Source organism: Carassius gibelio, chromosome B18 (assembly GCF_023724105.1).
Source record: "Carassius gibelio isolate Cgi1373 ecotype wild population from Czech Republic chromosome B18, carGib1.2-hapl.c, whole genome shotgun sequence".
NCBI classification, from domain to species: Eukaryota; Metazoa; Chordata; class Actinopteri; order Cypriniformes; family Cyprinidae; genus Carassius; species Carassius gibelio.
The window spans coordinates 12,774,199-12,790,189 of NC_068413.1; the positions used below are offsets into that span (position 1 = coordinate 12,774,199).

The 15,991-nt window shown below is 44.2% G+C and overlaps 1 long non-coding RNA gene across 9 annotated transcripts; it reads right to left on the minus strand.

Moving 5' to 3' along the window:
• Positions 1-8,227: 8,227 nt before the first annotated feature.
• Positions 8,228-10,678, minus strand: LOC127976949 (uncharacterized). 9 transcript variants are annotated; one of them, XR_008158050.1, is made up of 5 exons: positions 10,309-10,678; positions 10,181-10,244; positions 9,925-10,052; positions 9,718-9,860; positions 8,228-9,653 (listed from the first exon to the last, which is right to left on the minus strand). It is a non-coding gene; the product is annotated as an uncharacterized LOC127976949 (long non-coding RNA). The 9 variants fall into 9 exon arrangements; XR_008158051.1 differs by lacking the exon at positions 10,181-10,244 and having other exon boundaries at positions 9,925-9,988; XR_008158053.1 differs by lacking the exon at positions 9,925-10,052.
• Positions 10,679-15,991: the final 5,313 nt, after the last annotated feature.

Consider the following 15,991-nt stretch of genomic DNA (forward strand, 5'->3'; position numbering starts at 1 on the left):
CAGTACACATAGCATGGGATTTTAAATAATATAATATAAAGAAAACAGATAGAATAAAAAAGAATAGAGCAAGCTAGTGTTAGAGGTCTTTACACACACACACACACACACCTACAATTGCATAATTAATGAAAAGAAAATAGAATACAAAAAAAATTTAAAGGTAGTTAGATTTTTATTTAAGAGTAGAATTAGAATAGTGAGTGTTAAAAGTTAGAGGGTCAAATAAAGATGGAAGAGATGTGTTTTAAGCCGATTCTTGAAGATGGCTAAGGACTCTGTCCGGATTGAGTTGGGGAGGTCATTCCACCAGGAGTGAACATTTAATTTAAAAGTCCGTAAAAAGTGACTTTGTGCTTCTTTGGGATGGCACAATCAAGCGACGTTCACTTGCAGAACGCAAGCTTCTAGAGGGCACATAAGTCTGAAGTAACAAATTTAGGTAAATGGGTGTAGAGCCACTGGTAGTTTTGTAGGAAAACATCAATGCCTTAAATTTGATACGAGCAGCTATTGGAAGCCAGTGCAAATTAATCAACAGAGGTGTGACATATATTCTATTTGGCTCATTAAAAATTCATCTTGCTGCCCCGTTCTGAATTAATTGTAAAGGTTTGATAGAATTGGCTGGAAAACCTGCCAAGAGGCATTGCAATAGTCCAGCCTGGATAGAAGAAGAGCTTGAACAAGGAGTTGTGCAGCATGTTCCGAAAGAAAGGGCTTGATCTTCTTGATGTTGAATAAAGCAAATGTTTTAGCAATGTGCTTTAGCATTGCTAAGCTCTACCATTAACTACAATTAAAAACAAATCTAGACATTTTTACTGACAGAAAGTTACAAAAAAGAGAAAGATCCCCAGCAAATCTCACAGCGTTTTCTGTCGGACCAACCTCACACACAGATGACAAACTCAGAATACTTATGTCTGGTCCCACTCAAACCACACTCACTATCCGTCCTCCCTAACACTGCTACAAAGATAGATATAAATGTATGTTAACATAATTAAATAAAGTAATGTTTTTAATAAATCAACATCAATTCTTAATTGATGAAAACATTCAACCAGTTTTTAACAATAGACCGATGTTTTTACTTAAAAATTAGGTTATATACAATTTATATATATATATATATATATATATATATATATATATATATATATATATATATATATATATATATTAAAATTGTTAACCTATACAATTTATATATATATATATATATATATATATATATATATATATATATATATATATATATAAATATATATATATATATATATATATATATATATTAAAATTGTTAACCTATACAATTTATATATATATATATATATATATATATATATATATATATATATTAAAATTGTATAGGTTAACCTAATTTTTAAGTAAAAACATCGGTCTATTGTTAAAAACAGGAAAAAAAAAAAACAGAAAAAAAAATTATATATAATTGTTTTTGGGTTTTTTTCTGTATGAACAAGAGTCCTTGTTGGAAAAAAGTGTTGTTTTATTTTATTTTAATTAGCCATCCACACTTAATTTAGTGGCCTAAATCCTGTAAAATGTATTTTATTTTGTCAATGTTAACTTCTGGCATGATATATCAGTTAAAACATATTTTGTCAATATTAACTTATGGCATGCTATATCAATTAAAGCATGTGTATAGGCATACAAAAATCAAACTGGAATTAAATGTTTTGATTTTCATGCCATACAACTTGTTATCATTAGAAATTGACTTAGGCTACAACATCTTGACTTTTACAGCATTACAAAACACATTTTTATTTAGTTGTTCACATTTAATTTTTTATCAGTGTAATTCCTTTAAGCAGTCTTTTATTTTTGTCAATCTTAACTTCTAACATGTTATAGCAGTTCAGAAGGCATTAGACCTGCATTGTATTCTTTTTTTACTTTAAAATTAGGTTACACAAGTTTTCTTCTACACAATTACCTCTAAGCCACAGGAAAAATGTGGTTTGGTTTGTTTTATTTTATATTAATTGTGTTTTATTTTGTCAATATTAACTTCTGGCATGCTTTATCAGTTAAAACATGTATAGGCATACAAACATCTGACTGGAATGAAAACAAATGTATACTGTGTAATAAAATCAGTATTTCTCTCTGACTTTCTTGCCATAAGACTTGTTATCAGTTGAAATAGACATACAACTTCTAAACTTTTACAACATTACACATTGCTATATCAGTTAAAACCCTGCATACGCATACAAATATTAAACAGGAATGAATGTGGTAAAATCAAAATAGGATCTTCTTGTAGACATAGAATGTATAAACTTTTACCACATTACACGAAAGACTAAATATTTCATCTCGAGTAGTGCATCAAACTGGCAACGGCATCGAGTGTCTGGGACTATGTGACTACTGGGGCGACCATATCAGCGAAAGGTATTTTGAAAGATTGTAAAACATCTACATTTTTTGGGGGTTTGCAACTCAATTGTAAACTAATGAGTTTTGAGGGTTCTGGCATTGTAAACATTGGTGTTGTGTGTGATCAAAAACAGTTCATATTCTGTGATAAATGGATGACAATTTAAACTGACGTAGACCTGTGAGCGTGAGGTTGGCTGAAAGTTCATTTACTGGTCAAAAGGATTTGAGATCTATTATTATTTTAACAAGACAGACTATGAAAATGTGGTTTAATTTGAGTTAATTTAGTTTATTTTAGTTTATAATTTATACTTTTTATTAACCCCTACATCTTTCAACCTATACATACTGAGAATGTAAACAAGTGCACAAACACAAATCTACAATCACAAACACACACACACACACACACACAAATATACAAACAAACAAACTAGGTCACAAACACAAAAAGACCTATATTAGATTGAAAATGAGTTGTCATAAGGTTTCTTTGAAACCAAAAGTGCTACAAATGCTACAAATGTCTCACAGAACTTTTACAACAGATTAGACTTTCTTTCTCACTTTACAAATGGTTTTTTTAGCCATGCAGTTTAAATACAACATACTGATTTTTCACCCTATAATAGTTTATTTTATTAAAATAAAAACAATTGGGTCTTTATAGATTTATTATACTAAGATTTGATCAAATCATTGATTGTGATGACAAATATCTTACTGATACAGCTGTGTTAAGATGTATAAGTGTCAAGTAACTGTAAAATTAGTTTAAAAAAGTATTCTTTTTCAGCTTTCATGTAGGATTCATGTCCACACTCAAGTGTTTTTAGTAAGAGTACTGAGACAAATGAAAATAGATGCGTCAAAATGCTTTTTTCTTTAAGATATTTTTAATGACAGACTAAAAGCTTTAGTGTTTGTTCAGGACAGAACACCTATCACACATGTAAAGTTTAGGGCAGATCGGACATTGTTTGTCTAAGTTACAGCAACTTCCTGTTTCACAGCAAAACATCAAACTTTGTCAGGCTGCCAGGACACACCTTGACGAAAACTCAAAACCTTTTCAATTTAACATCACAAAGGTCTTATGATGACCCTCACCAAATTTGAAGATAGTCTGATTAAAATTGTAGGAGTTTGTCAAAGTACGAGGCATGGAAATGTACAGGAAATTCGAAATAACTTACTTCCTGTTGGGTTTTGGATTTTGTACCAAGAAACTTTTTTGTAGGTAATGGTAATGGTTACACGTCTGTACAAATTTTCATACATGTACATGAAATGTAATTCGAGGTGCACTCCGTTGAAATTTAACAGGTGGCGCTATTAAGCCATTTTGCCACACCTACTTCTGAAATCTAAATCAGATGTAAAGTTTTGGAGCTCTTTTAGGCCATTAAAAATGCAATTCATTTCGGAGAAGAAAAAGAAGAAGAAATGGAGCAATTAGCCATTAGAGGCAGTAAGTGAATTTTGTGTCCTGAAACCAAAATCAGATCAAGTCTACCCTATACAAGTCTTATACAGGAAAATCCCAACTCTGTTGGTGTGTGTTTGTGTGTATGAACAACAATAGCTTAATGTCTTCATTACTGATAATTTGTGTTCATTTCTTTAGGGCCCCTTTCCGATGCTGATGTCTTGGCTTCTGGTGCAAAGCTAAATTGGATTAACCCCAAGCCATTGCTGGCACACATACTTGAGGGCATGTCAAAAGTAGAGTTGGTCCCCTCACAATTCGGACCTGTACCTCGTGGCAGTCCACTTTCTTACCAATATCCCTCTATAGCTGCAGGTGTTCCTGATGTTAATTTTCCCCCACAACCTGTGTTTGGTTATGAGTTTGGCTGTAATTTTAAATTTGTGGCCACACACCAACAAGCACTTCATCTGGAGTCTATAAAGGTTACTCATAGCTCAGCTTGCCAGACGGAATAGGCTACAAGACTACAGTCAAAATGCACTGCTTGGGGACAAATTCTGAAATCAAGGGTTACTGCAAGCAGGTTCAGGGAGGTTTGTCATGTGGTTGGGGATTCATCTAGTCAGTCATTGGCCACAAGAATCGTTAAGGGCACAAGGCAGACAAGTGCTATGAAACGTGGCCTTGAACTTGAGCCAGATATTTTGATAAAATATTCTGCGACAGCCACGGTTAGGGTGCTTTCACACCTGCCTCATTTAGTTCGGTTGAATCGTACCGGAGTTCTTTTCCCCCTTTGGTGCGGTTCGTTTGGGCAGGTGTGAAAGCACTTGGGTGCACACCAAACGTGCACTAGTATTAGTCTGTTTCTCTCTTATTCCGAGGTCACCGTAGCCACCAGATCCAGTCTGTAGTGACCCGGAACCAGTACGTATCCAGACCAAATGGTGGATCAGCACCTAGAAAGGACCTCTACATCCCTGAAAGACAGCGGAGACCAGGACAACTAGAGCCCCAGATACAGATCCCCTGTAAAGACCTTGTCTCAGATGAACATCAGGAAAAGACCATAGGAAACAGATGATTCTTCTGCACAATCTGACTTTACTGCAGCATGGAATTGAACTACTGGTTTTGTCTGGTCAGAGGAGAAACTGGCCCCCCAACTGAGCCTGGTTTCTCTCAAGGTTTTTTTCTCCATTCTGTCACCGATGGAGTTACGGTTCCTTGCCGCTGTCCCCTCTGGCTTGCTTAGCTGGGATCACTTCATCTACAGCGATATCATTGACTTGATTGCAAATAAATGCACAGACACTATTTAAACTGAACAGAGTTGACATCACTGAATTCAATGATGAACTGCCTTTAACTGTCATTTTGCAATATTGACACACTGTTTTGCTAATGAATGTTGTTCAGTTGCTTTGACGCAATATATATTTTTTAAAGTGCTATATGAATAAAGGTGACTTGACTTGACCCTTAGTGTCCTACCATGTGCTTTGTCAACCCAGAGGCACCACATTTAGGAGCTAGTCTAGACGGATGAGTCCACGATCCATCTGAAACATTCCAATTTGGACTAGTGGAGGTACAAAGCACCTCTGCTGACAAAATTGCTCAGGTTCCATTTGTGAAAATTCAAAGAGGGCTAGCCAAACTTAAAGAGACCCAGAAGTACTACTGGCAGGTACAAGGTCAGCTTGCTAGTTAATTATAGACCAATCTCCAATCTCCCTTTTCTGTCCAAGATACTAGAAAAGGTTGTATCCTCACAATTATATTCCTTCTTAGAGAAATATGGTATATGTGAGGATTTCCAGTCAGGATTTAGACCGTATCATAGTACTGAGACTGCTCTCCTTAGAGTTACAAATGACCTGCTATTATCATCTGATCATGGTTGTATCTCTCTTTTAGTTTTACTGGATCTTAGTGCTGCATTTGACACAACTGACCACAACATCCTTTTGCATAGACTTGAACACTTTGTTGGCATTAATGGAAGTGCATTAGCATGGTTTAAATCATACTTATATGACCTCCATCAGTTCGTAGCAGTGAATGAAGATGTATCATATCGATCACAAGTGCAGTATGGAGTACCTCAAGGCTCAGTACTAGGGCTGCTACTCTTTACGCTTTATATTTTACTCTTGGGAGATATCATCAGGAAACATGGTGTTAGCTTTCACTGTTATGCTGATGATACTCAGCTCTATATTTCTTCACTACCCGGTGAAACACACCAATTTGAAAAACTAATGGAATGCATAGTCGATATAAAAAACTGGATGACAAGTAATTTCTTACTGTTAAATTGGCTGCTCTGTCAATTCTTCGTCATCAGTTAGGAACCTAGGTGTGCTATTTGATCGCAATCTTTCCTTAGAAAACCACTTTTCTAACATTTGTAAAACTGCATTTTTCCATCTCAAAAATATATCTAAATTACGGCCTATGCTCTCAATGTCAAATGCAGGAATGTTAATCCATGCATTTATGACCTCAAGGTTAGATTATTGTAATGCTTTATTGGGTGGTTGTTCTGCATGCTTAGTAAACAAACTACAGCTAGTCCGAAATGCAGCAGCAAGAGTTCTTACTAGAACCAGGAAGTATGACCATATTAGCCCGGTCCTGTCAACACTGCACTGGCTCCCTATCAAACATCGTATAGATTTTAAAATATTGCTTATTACTTATAAAGCCCTGAAAGGTTTAGCACCTCAGTATTTGAATGAGCTCCTTTTACTTTATAATTCTCTACGTCCACTACGTTCTTAAAACTCAGGCCATTTGATAATACCTAGAATATCAAAATCAACTGGAGATGGCTGATCCTTCTCCTATTTGGCGCCTAAACTCTGGAATAACCTACCTAGCATTGTTCGGGAGGCAGACACACTCTTGCAGTTTAAATCTAGATTAAAAACCCATCTCTTTAACCTGGCTTACACATACTACTCTTACACATACTAATATGCTTTTAATATCCAAATCCGTTTAAGGATTTTTAGGCTGCATTAATTAGGTAAACCTGAACCAGGAACACTTCCCATACCACCCGATGTACTTGCTACATCAGTAGAAGAATGGCATCTATGCTAATATTAGTCTGTTTCTCTCTTATTGCGAGGTCACCGTAGCCACCAGATCCAGTCTGTATCCAGATCAGAGGGTCACTGCAGTGACCCGGATCCAGTACGTATACAGACCAGATGGTGGATCAGCACCTAGAAAGGACCTCTACATCCCTGAAAGACAGCGGAGACCAGGACAACTAGAGCCCCAGATACAGATCCCCTGTAAAGACCTTGTCTCAGATGACCATCAGGAAAAGACCACAGAAAACAGATGATTCTTCTGCACAATCTGACTTTTCTGCAGCATGGAATTGAACTACTGGTTTCGTCTGGTCAGAGGAGAACTGGCCCCCCAACTGAGCCTGGTTTCTCTCAAGGTTTTTTTCTCCATTCTGTCACCAAGGGAGTTTCGGTTCCTAGCCGCTGTCGCCTCTGGCTTGCTTTGCTGGGGTCACTTCATTTACAGCGATATTGTTGACTTGATTGCAAATAAATGCACAGACACTATTTAAACTGAACAGAGATGACATCACTGAATTCAATGATGAACTGCCTTTAACTGTCATTTATTGACACTGTTTTGCTAATGAATGTTGTTCAGTTGCTTTGACGCAATGTATTTTGTTTAAAGCGCTATATAAATAAAGGTGACTTGACTTGACTTGACCCTTAGTGTCCTACCATGTGGCTTTATTGTCAACCCAGAGGCACCACATTTAGGAGCTAGTCCAGACGGAAGAGTCCACGATCCATCTGAAACATTCCAGTTTGGACTAGTGGAGGTAATAAGCACCTCTGCTGAAAACATTGCTCAAGTTCCATTTGTGAAAATTCAAAGAGGGCTAGCCAAACTTAAAGAGACCCATAACTACTACTGGCAGGTACAAGGTCAGCTTGCAGTTACTGGTCTACATTGGTGTGACTATGTGACTGATACAAAAACAGATTTTACAATACAGAGGATCTAGCGAGATGATGCCTTCATAGCATCAATAAAAGACAAGCTAGACATATATTATTATAATGTTTACATGGATGTCTATCTTTCAGCGGTATGAATGGACAGTTTCTGTTTATATTATAATATGAATTTAAGATTTATTCTTATGTATATACTTTATGTAGTTGAGTGGTATGTAGTATATTTTCTAGTAGATCTTTTGTGACATATTAGATACATCACAAATTATAACATTAAATATGTAGTACTTGCTCTTTATTTGATGTAAATATGTACATACCAAGCTGAATACATTTTGTATTAGATATTCTGTAATGTATATGATATGCAGATGTCACACTGTGACTTTTTGGGGGCGGAACCAAAAGTGGCGAAGGTTGGTTCCGCCCGAAGATGGTTTCCGCCCGGCCCGTATATTACAAACACCGGAACTTCCGGGAAATTCCGGGAGGCAAATTGGGCTGTACGAGGCACAGGTGAGGACAATAAACGCGGCGATCGTGGATTGGACAATGGAGAGAACAGGAAGGGTATAAAAAGAGTCTCAGAAATTCAAACAGGAGTTGGAGTTGAATCGTTTCAGGCCGAACCGGCGGGCAGTGTAGAGGTTTGGGCAGAGTCAGCATTGGTGAAGGCAGAGGATCTTCACGGGGTGAAGAAGGAGACAAGGACACTAGTAACTGGGCTGAGTATACAACATTTATTGATGTTTGATGAGACCATCTATATATAAACTACTGATGTGTTGGAGTCACAGTCATAGGAAGTACTCACCGGAAGTAACGTCAAGGGCGATCTCCAGCAACGGAAAACCGATGGTGTGAAGAGGATTGGACAGCTAGAAGGAGAAGGAGACAAAGGAAGAGTGTTATCGTTCATTTGTGAGTACTATTGGACAGTGCATTGTACATCATTGGGGAGAGTGCATTATCCAGCGTATGTTGTGAGCATCTGGTAAATAGGCCAGCGGCCCCATTACGGAGCAGAGTTTTGGGTGAGCCGGGAAGTACGAGTACAGGAAGCCGCAAGCAGTCGTGACGGCAACGTTATTCCTCCGGCCCTTCATCTATCAACAACGCCCAACGAAACCCCAGGATAAGTCCTAGTAAACCGTGGTTCTGACCCTATTTCACGTAGAGTGTGTGGAGTGCAGTGGGTGAGTCCTTGTCTTTGCTGTGAGTGTGTACACTTGAAATCTTGCAGTGGTATGCTGTGGTTGTGTTGTCAGTAGCCACCCTGGACTGGATGAGTCGTGGGGGAGACCAGTGACCGTTGAGGCTGGTGAAGCGCCATTTTCATCTAAATGCCATTTTGCGACCCCTGCATGGAGACCCAAATGTAACGTCCTGTCTGGACCCTTTCAGAATACCCTGGCTCTGTGGAAGCGGTGGTGAAGAATACACGTAAGCAAGACTGGTGTGAGTAAAAGCCAAAAATTATACCTATATGCAAGGAGGAAGTTTTACTGTTGCAAATTAGCTGTGTGGATTTACTTTACCTGTTGTGGAGCCTCTTCAAAGGTTCACCCCGGTCCAGATCCCTTAAACTGCAAATAGAAGAGAGGAGAGGGAAGCGTTCGGGCCGGTGCGACAGTGTTTAACTTTCCCCGACGCACAGGAAATCCCTGTGGAGGCCTGCGCTACGACGACTTACTACTCCAGGTCTGACAGTTCATCTACTTACTGTATCGCAGTATTTCACCGTAAGCCCACCGCCCAGGAGAAGTATTCTAGGAGAATAGAGCCCCAGTTGCCTGTGGAATACTTACCTTTGTCCATTGCTACGAATCACTAAAGTGAGAATAGAGCCCCAGTTACCTGTGGAATACTTACCTTTGTCCATTGCTACGAATCACTAAAGGGAGAATAGAGCACCAGTTGCCTGTGAAATACCTACCTTTGTCCATTGCTGCGAATCACTAAAGTGAGAATAGAGCCCCAGTTGCCTGTGGAATACTTACCTTTGTCCATTGCTACGAATCACTAAAGGGAGAATAGAGCACCAGTTGCCTGTGAAATACCTACCTTTGTCCATTGCTGCGAATCACTAAAGTGAGAATAGAGCCCCAGTTGCCTGTGGAATACTTACCTTTGTCCATTGCTACGAATCACTAAAGGGAGAATAGAGCACCAGTTGCCTGTGAAATACCTACCTTTGTCCATTGCTGTGAATCACTAAAGTGAGAATAGAGCCCCAGTTTCCTGTGAAATACTTACCTTTGTCCATTGCTGTGAATCACTAAAGTGAGAATAGAGCCCCAGTTGCCTGTGGAATACTTACCTTTGTCCATTGCTACGAATCACTAAAGTGAGAATAGAGCCCCAGTTGCCTGTGGAATACTTACCTTTGTCCATTGCTACGAATCACTAAAGGGAGAATAGAGCACCAGTTGCCTGTGAAATACCTACCTTTGTCCATTGCTGCGAATCACTAAAGTGAGAATAGAGCCCCAGTTGCCTGTGGAATACTTACCTTTGTCCATTGCTACGAATCACTAAAGTGAGAATAGAGCCCCAGTTGCCTGTGAAGTACCTACCTGTGTTGTCCCCCGCAGTTTGAGTGACCTCTCTCTTGCAGTGCCATTGGAGTTCTGTGTCGCGGGTTGGCGCTCACCTCGGAGTGTGCAGAAGGGGAGGCGCCGCCCGAGCACCCTGTACGAAGAGATCGGAGGAACAAGTCGTTTATCAGCCAGTCGTATGGACCCAAGTAACAGGTAGCCACTCTCACCGGATCGATTACTCATTGTGTGTTTCACTCTGCCTTCAGGAGAAAAGAAGGGCGCCATGAGTCAACAAAAGCCCAAAGGGACATACTAACCCTCGCCGCATAGTCCTCTCCGGCCCCTTTCTCCTCCTGCTGAACAGAGATGATAATTTTAAGATTTACCTCCCCTTCCCTGAATTATTTTAATTAATTTAAATAAAGTTGTTTTAATATTACTTACGCTTGGTCTGTCTGGTCATTGGGGTTGCTTTGAGACCTCCTCGGGGTGGAAACTAGGAAGGGGCGTGACTTGCAACATCTGTGGTCCGCTCCGACCTGTGACAGATTTTGGCGCAGTCGGCAGGGTTTCACCTCAAGTTGAGCGACCAGGGTCCCCCAATGACCGACAACGAATTGCCAGAGGCCCCACCCCGTGTCATGCCAGTGTTTATGGGAAACCCCTGGTTGCAGAAATACGGCGGCGTAGAGTCCGAAGTACGCCTGTCCGAATGGAAAGCCCAAATCGAATACTTGGCCAGCCTCCAAGGGCTGAGTGCTGCACAACGGCTGCAGTTTGTGTTGAATTCACTAGAGGGAGAAGCCCGGCGTGAAGTACAGGCCGCCCCAGAAGCTGTCCGAGCCACCGCCCAGACCATTTTTCAATTCCTCACTGAACAATATGGCGATACCACCCCAGTTGCTGTCCTCCGAGCTCAGTTCTTCGCTTGTAAACAAGGCCCCCGTCAACCCAGTAGGGCTTTTGCACTGAGACTACGAGAGCAGTTCACACGATTACAGGGACGTCCAGATCATGGGCTGGGAGATGGGGAAACCTTATTGAGAGACCAGTTCCTACTGGGGTTGAGAGAAGGCCCTGTACGTCAGAGTCTGAGAGTCCAGTTTCGGAGAGACCCCGGGCTTACCTTCGAAGACCTTAGGAAGGAGGCGGTGGCACTGGAAAGCGATGAGGCTGAGGTGAAAGACCCTCCGGTGTGTGCAGCCGTAAGTGGGTCTGCGGCGGTGGCCCCAGAGGTAACGGATTGGAAACAGGCCTTGAAATTGGAACTTCTGAAGGATGTCCGAGACCAAATGTCCGAACTGTCTAAAACGTTGCTGGGAGAGCTACGCCTGGGACATGCAAGAGAGGAGGTGAGACCTATCCCCTGAGATCGGGTGTATTCGGATGGAGGCCGAGAGCCAGTCAGACGTCCCAACCGGCCTAGCCGGCCTCGGTTCGAGTGGGATGAGCAGGGGAGGCCGATATGTCACCGCTGTGGGGAACCGGGCCATTATAGTCGACAGTGTGGGCCCCGAAGAGCTTCGGAGGGGGGTTTTTAGGTCAACCGGCCACAGTGGGTCGTGTGGTCGGGACCCCCTTAGAAGACCCGTCTAAAGTAGCTGACTCCAGGAGTGGGATGATCGGGCATAGCCCAGTGGTGGAGGTCCAAGTGTGTGGCGTCAAGATTCGGTGCCTCGTCGATACAGGCTCACAGGTTACCCTATTCTCCGAAAGTCTGTCTCACGAATTATTTGGAGAGCAAGGTGTACATGGAGGGGAGGCCCCCTGGCTCACCCTGAAAGGAGCAAACGGCCTGGACATCCCTTACATTGGCTATCGGCTGGCGGATTGGGAGATCCATGGAGTGGTAGTGCCCCAGAAGGGAGTGATCATCGTCCAAGATCATTGTTTGGGCACACACAGGGCTCTCTTAGGTATGAACGTCCTCTCGGAGTGCTGGGAGGAATTATTTCAGGCAGGGCCCGTCCAGAGAATACCGCCGGCCGAACGACCCAAGTGGGAACGTGTTGTGGCCGACTGTCGCCGGGTGCAAATGACCAAGGTCCGGAGGGACCGGGAAGAAGTTGGTCGAGTGGCGTGTCGCTTCGCATTGTCTGTGCCGGCCGGGAGCGAAGCCATAGTGTGGGCAAGGGTCCCACAACGAGAAGGTGAGCCCGAAGACTGGGTGTTGGTAGAACCTCATGTGGATTGTCAGCAGGTAGAAGTGGCCCGAGGCCTGACGGTGATCCGACGAGGAAGAGTCCCAGTTAAAGTTCGTAATGAGAACCCCTACGCCGTACATTTGCACAGACATCAAAGGTTGGCAAGGATAATAACGGTCGAACCCCATCAGGTGCGAGAGGGAAGAGATGTTAGCTTCCACCAGGTGCTCCCTGCTGTAGTCGAGGTGGCCCTGACTCAAGTGGACCCGCCACCCAAGGCCACTAGAGAAGGCATGCCCGGCCATCTGGTGGGTGAGCCTCTGAAAGGGGAGGATTTGGAACCGGCACAGACACGTAAGCTGCAAGAACTGCTTAAGAAATGGCAGCACGTTTTTTCCGCCCACGATGAGGATTATGGGTGTACCAAAGTGGTAAAACACAGTATCCCTACGGGAGAAGCTGGACCGAGTCGAGAGAGGTATCGGCCGATACCGCCCACACTATACACTGAAGTGCGTACCCTACTGCAGGGCATGCCTGGCCAGGGAATCGTCCGGGAGAGTAGTAGCCCATGGGCGGCACCTATCGTGTTGGTACAAAAGAAGACCGGGGCTTGGAGGTTCTGTGTTGACTATTGAAAGCTGAATCAGGTAACAAAGAAGGATGCTTTCCCCTTACCTCGAATTGAAGACTCCCTTGCTAGCCTGACACAATCGGCGTGGTACTCCACATTGGATTTGGCCAGTGGCTACTGGCAGGTGCAGGTGGAGGAGGCCGACCGGGAGAAGACCGCCTTTACGACCCCATTCGGCCTTTTTGAGTGGGACCGGATGCCCTTCGGCCTTTGCAACGCCCCCGCAACGTTTCAGCGGCTAATGCAGCGGTGTTTGGGAGGTCAATTGATGGAATCAGTGCTTGTTTACTTGGATGATGTGATTGTTTACTCCCCAGACTTCGAGTCCCATCTACAACATCTCGAGAAGGTCTTCCAAGCGATGGAGAAGTACGGGTTAAAGTTGCAGCCCGACAAGTGCCATCTCTTGCGGCGGGAGGTTAAGTTTCTGGGTCATGTGGTGAGTGCCACGGGAGTTTCGGTGGACCCAGAGAAAGTGTCTGCAGTACGGGACTGGAGTGCCCCGAAGACGGTAAGGCAGGTAAGGTCCTTCTTGGGCTTCGTGGGATATTATAGGCGGTTCATCAAGAACTTTTCCAAAATTGCAAAGCCTTTGAATCAGCTACTGTCTGGGACAGGTCGCCCTCGGGGCCGCGGGTCCCCAACCATTGAGTGGAGCTCGGAGTGTGGAGCTGCTTTTCAAAAACTCAAGCAGGAGTTACTACAGGCCCCAATCTTAGCCTATGCTGATTTCACAAAGCCTTTTGTTTTATACACAGATGCCAGCAATCTTGGCCTGGGGGCGGTGTTGGCCCAATGGCAGGAAGGGACAGAACGGGTAATTGCTTACGCCAGCCGGTGCCTACACCCTGCGGAGAGGAATGACGCCAACTACAGTTCTTTCAAATTGGAGTTGCTGGCACAGAAGTGGGCGCTCAGCAAAAAATTTAAGGATTATCTCTGGGGCGCCAAGGTGACAGTAGTCACAGATAACAATCCGCTTGTACACTTACAGACAGCAAACCTAGGAGCTGTGGAGCAACGGTGGGTGGCCCAGTTGGCGAACTTTGATTACCAGCTTCAGTACCGCCCTGGGCGGGAGCACACCAATGCCGATGTGTTGTCCCGACTCCCGGAAGTGGAAGATCTGAGAGGCATAGCAGAGCCGACAACGGACCAAGCAGAAGAGAGGTGCATGGTAGGCGTGGTAGACGCACCGGGGAGCCAACAAGAGGCGGTGCCCGTAAGTTGGGGATGGGACCCCCGTCGTTGGAGGGAAAGGCAACAGAGGAGCCGAGAGGTGAGGGATCTAAGCGAGTGGCTGGAACAAGGCCGACGGCCGACGCCGGCGGAAAGGCAAGCCCAAACTGAGACAGGACGGAAGTTGTTGGGGCAGTGGGCCAAGCTGAAATTGAGAGAAGGCGTGCTATGTAGGGGTATTAGAGATCCGGGGTTGGAAGAAGTTTGTCAGATCGTGGTACCAGGGGATCAGGTACAAGCCTTGATTTCGGCCTATCACGACCAGTTGGGGCACCAAGGGCAGGAGAGGACTGTGTCCCTCCTGCGTAGGCACTTCTATTGGCCAGGGCTAGAGACGTCGGTGAGGACGTTTATTCAGGCATGTCCCAGGTGTACTCTGTTTAAGTCAAGGCATGAGGTCAGAGCACCGATGGTTCCCATCAATGCAAAGGCCCCTCTCCATATTGTAGCCATGGATTTTTTGACGTTGGGTCGACCCATGGACCGCTACCAAAACATTCTTGTGGTCACTGACTTATTCACTAAATATGCTTGGGCTATCCCCACCCTAGATCAAACAGCGAACACCACTGCCACGGCCCTATGGAGAACTGTCTTCAAGCCATTTGGATGCCCCGAGTTCCTGCATTCAGACCAGGGGCCAAATTTTGAATCACGGGTAATCCGGGAGCTTTGTCAATTGTATGGCTGTACGAAGACGCATACTACATCGTACCACCCCCAGGGAAATGGAGGATGCGAGAGGTTTAACCAGACCTTGCTGGGGTTGCTGGGTACCCTGGATCAAGGACGTCAGGACGACTGGGTGAGTGCCTTGCCAAATTTGCTCCAAGCCTACAATAACAGCGTACATAGCACTACGGGGTATGCCCCCACTTACCTGATGTTTGGCAGACACGTGCGGATGCCTATAGATCTGATGTTGGGAGCAGCAGCGAACGAGGAGGAAGTGAGTTTGACGGAATGGGTGGGACGTCACCATCAGCGCCTGCATTTCGCCTACGAGCAGGTCACGAAGCAGATACAGACGGCAGGGGTTAGGAACAAGAGGCTATATGATCGGACGGCCCGAGATGCTCCTCTACTCCCCGGAGAAAGGGTCCTCGTACGAGATAACCGGCGGCAAGGAAAAGGGAAGTTGAGCGATCGATGGGAAACCATCCCGTACGTAGTCCAAAGCCAGCAGCGGCCTGGGCAACCTGTGTACACGATCCGGCCGGAAGGGAAGCCCGGGCCGGACCGCGTGGTCCATCGTAATATGATCCGCCCCTGTCCGAACTATCCTAGCCCCGTGGACGAGGCTCCAAAGGAGCCAGCACCAGTAGCCCCCTGGATCGGAGGATGGGCTGTGGTCCCGAGGGGCCCAGTGGATGCATCCGCTTGGGCCGCTCCAAGAGGACCTGAGAACATGCCAGCCAGAGTCGACCCTGCCTCGCCCCCTCGGCGGTCCCAGCGAGAGAACCGAGGTCGGCCCCCTATACGTTATGGTGAATAGGCTGTGAGAAGGTGTTCTAGGGACTAGAACAGATTGGCGGGGGAGGATGTCACACTGTGACTTTTTGGGGGCGGAACCA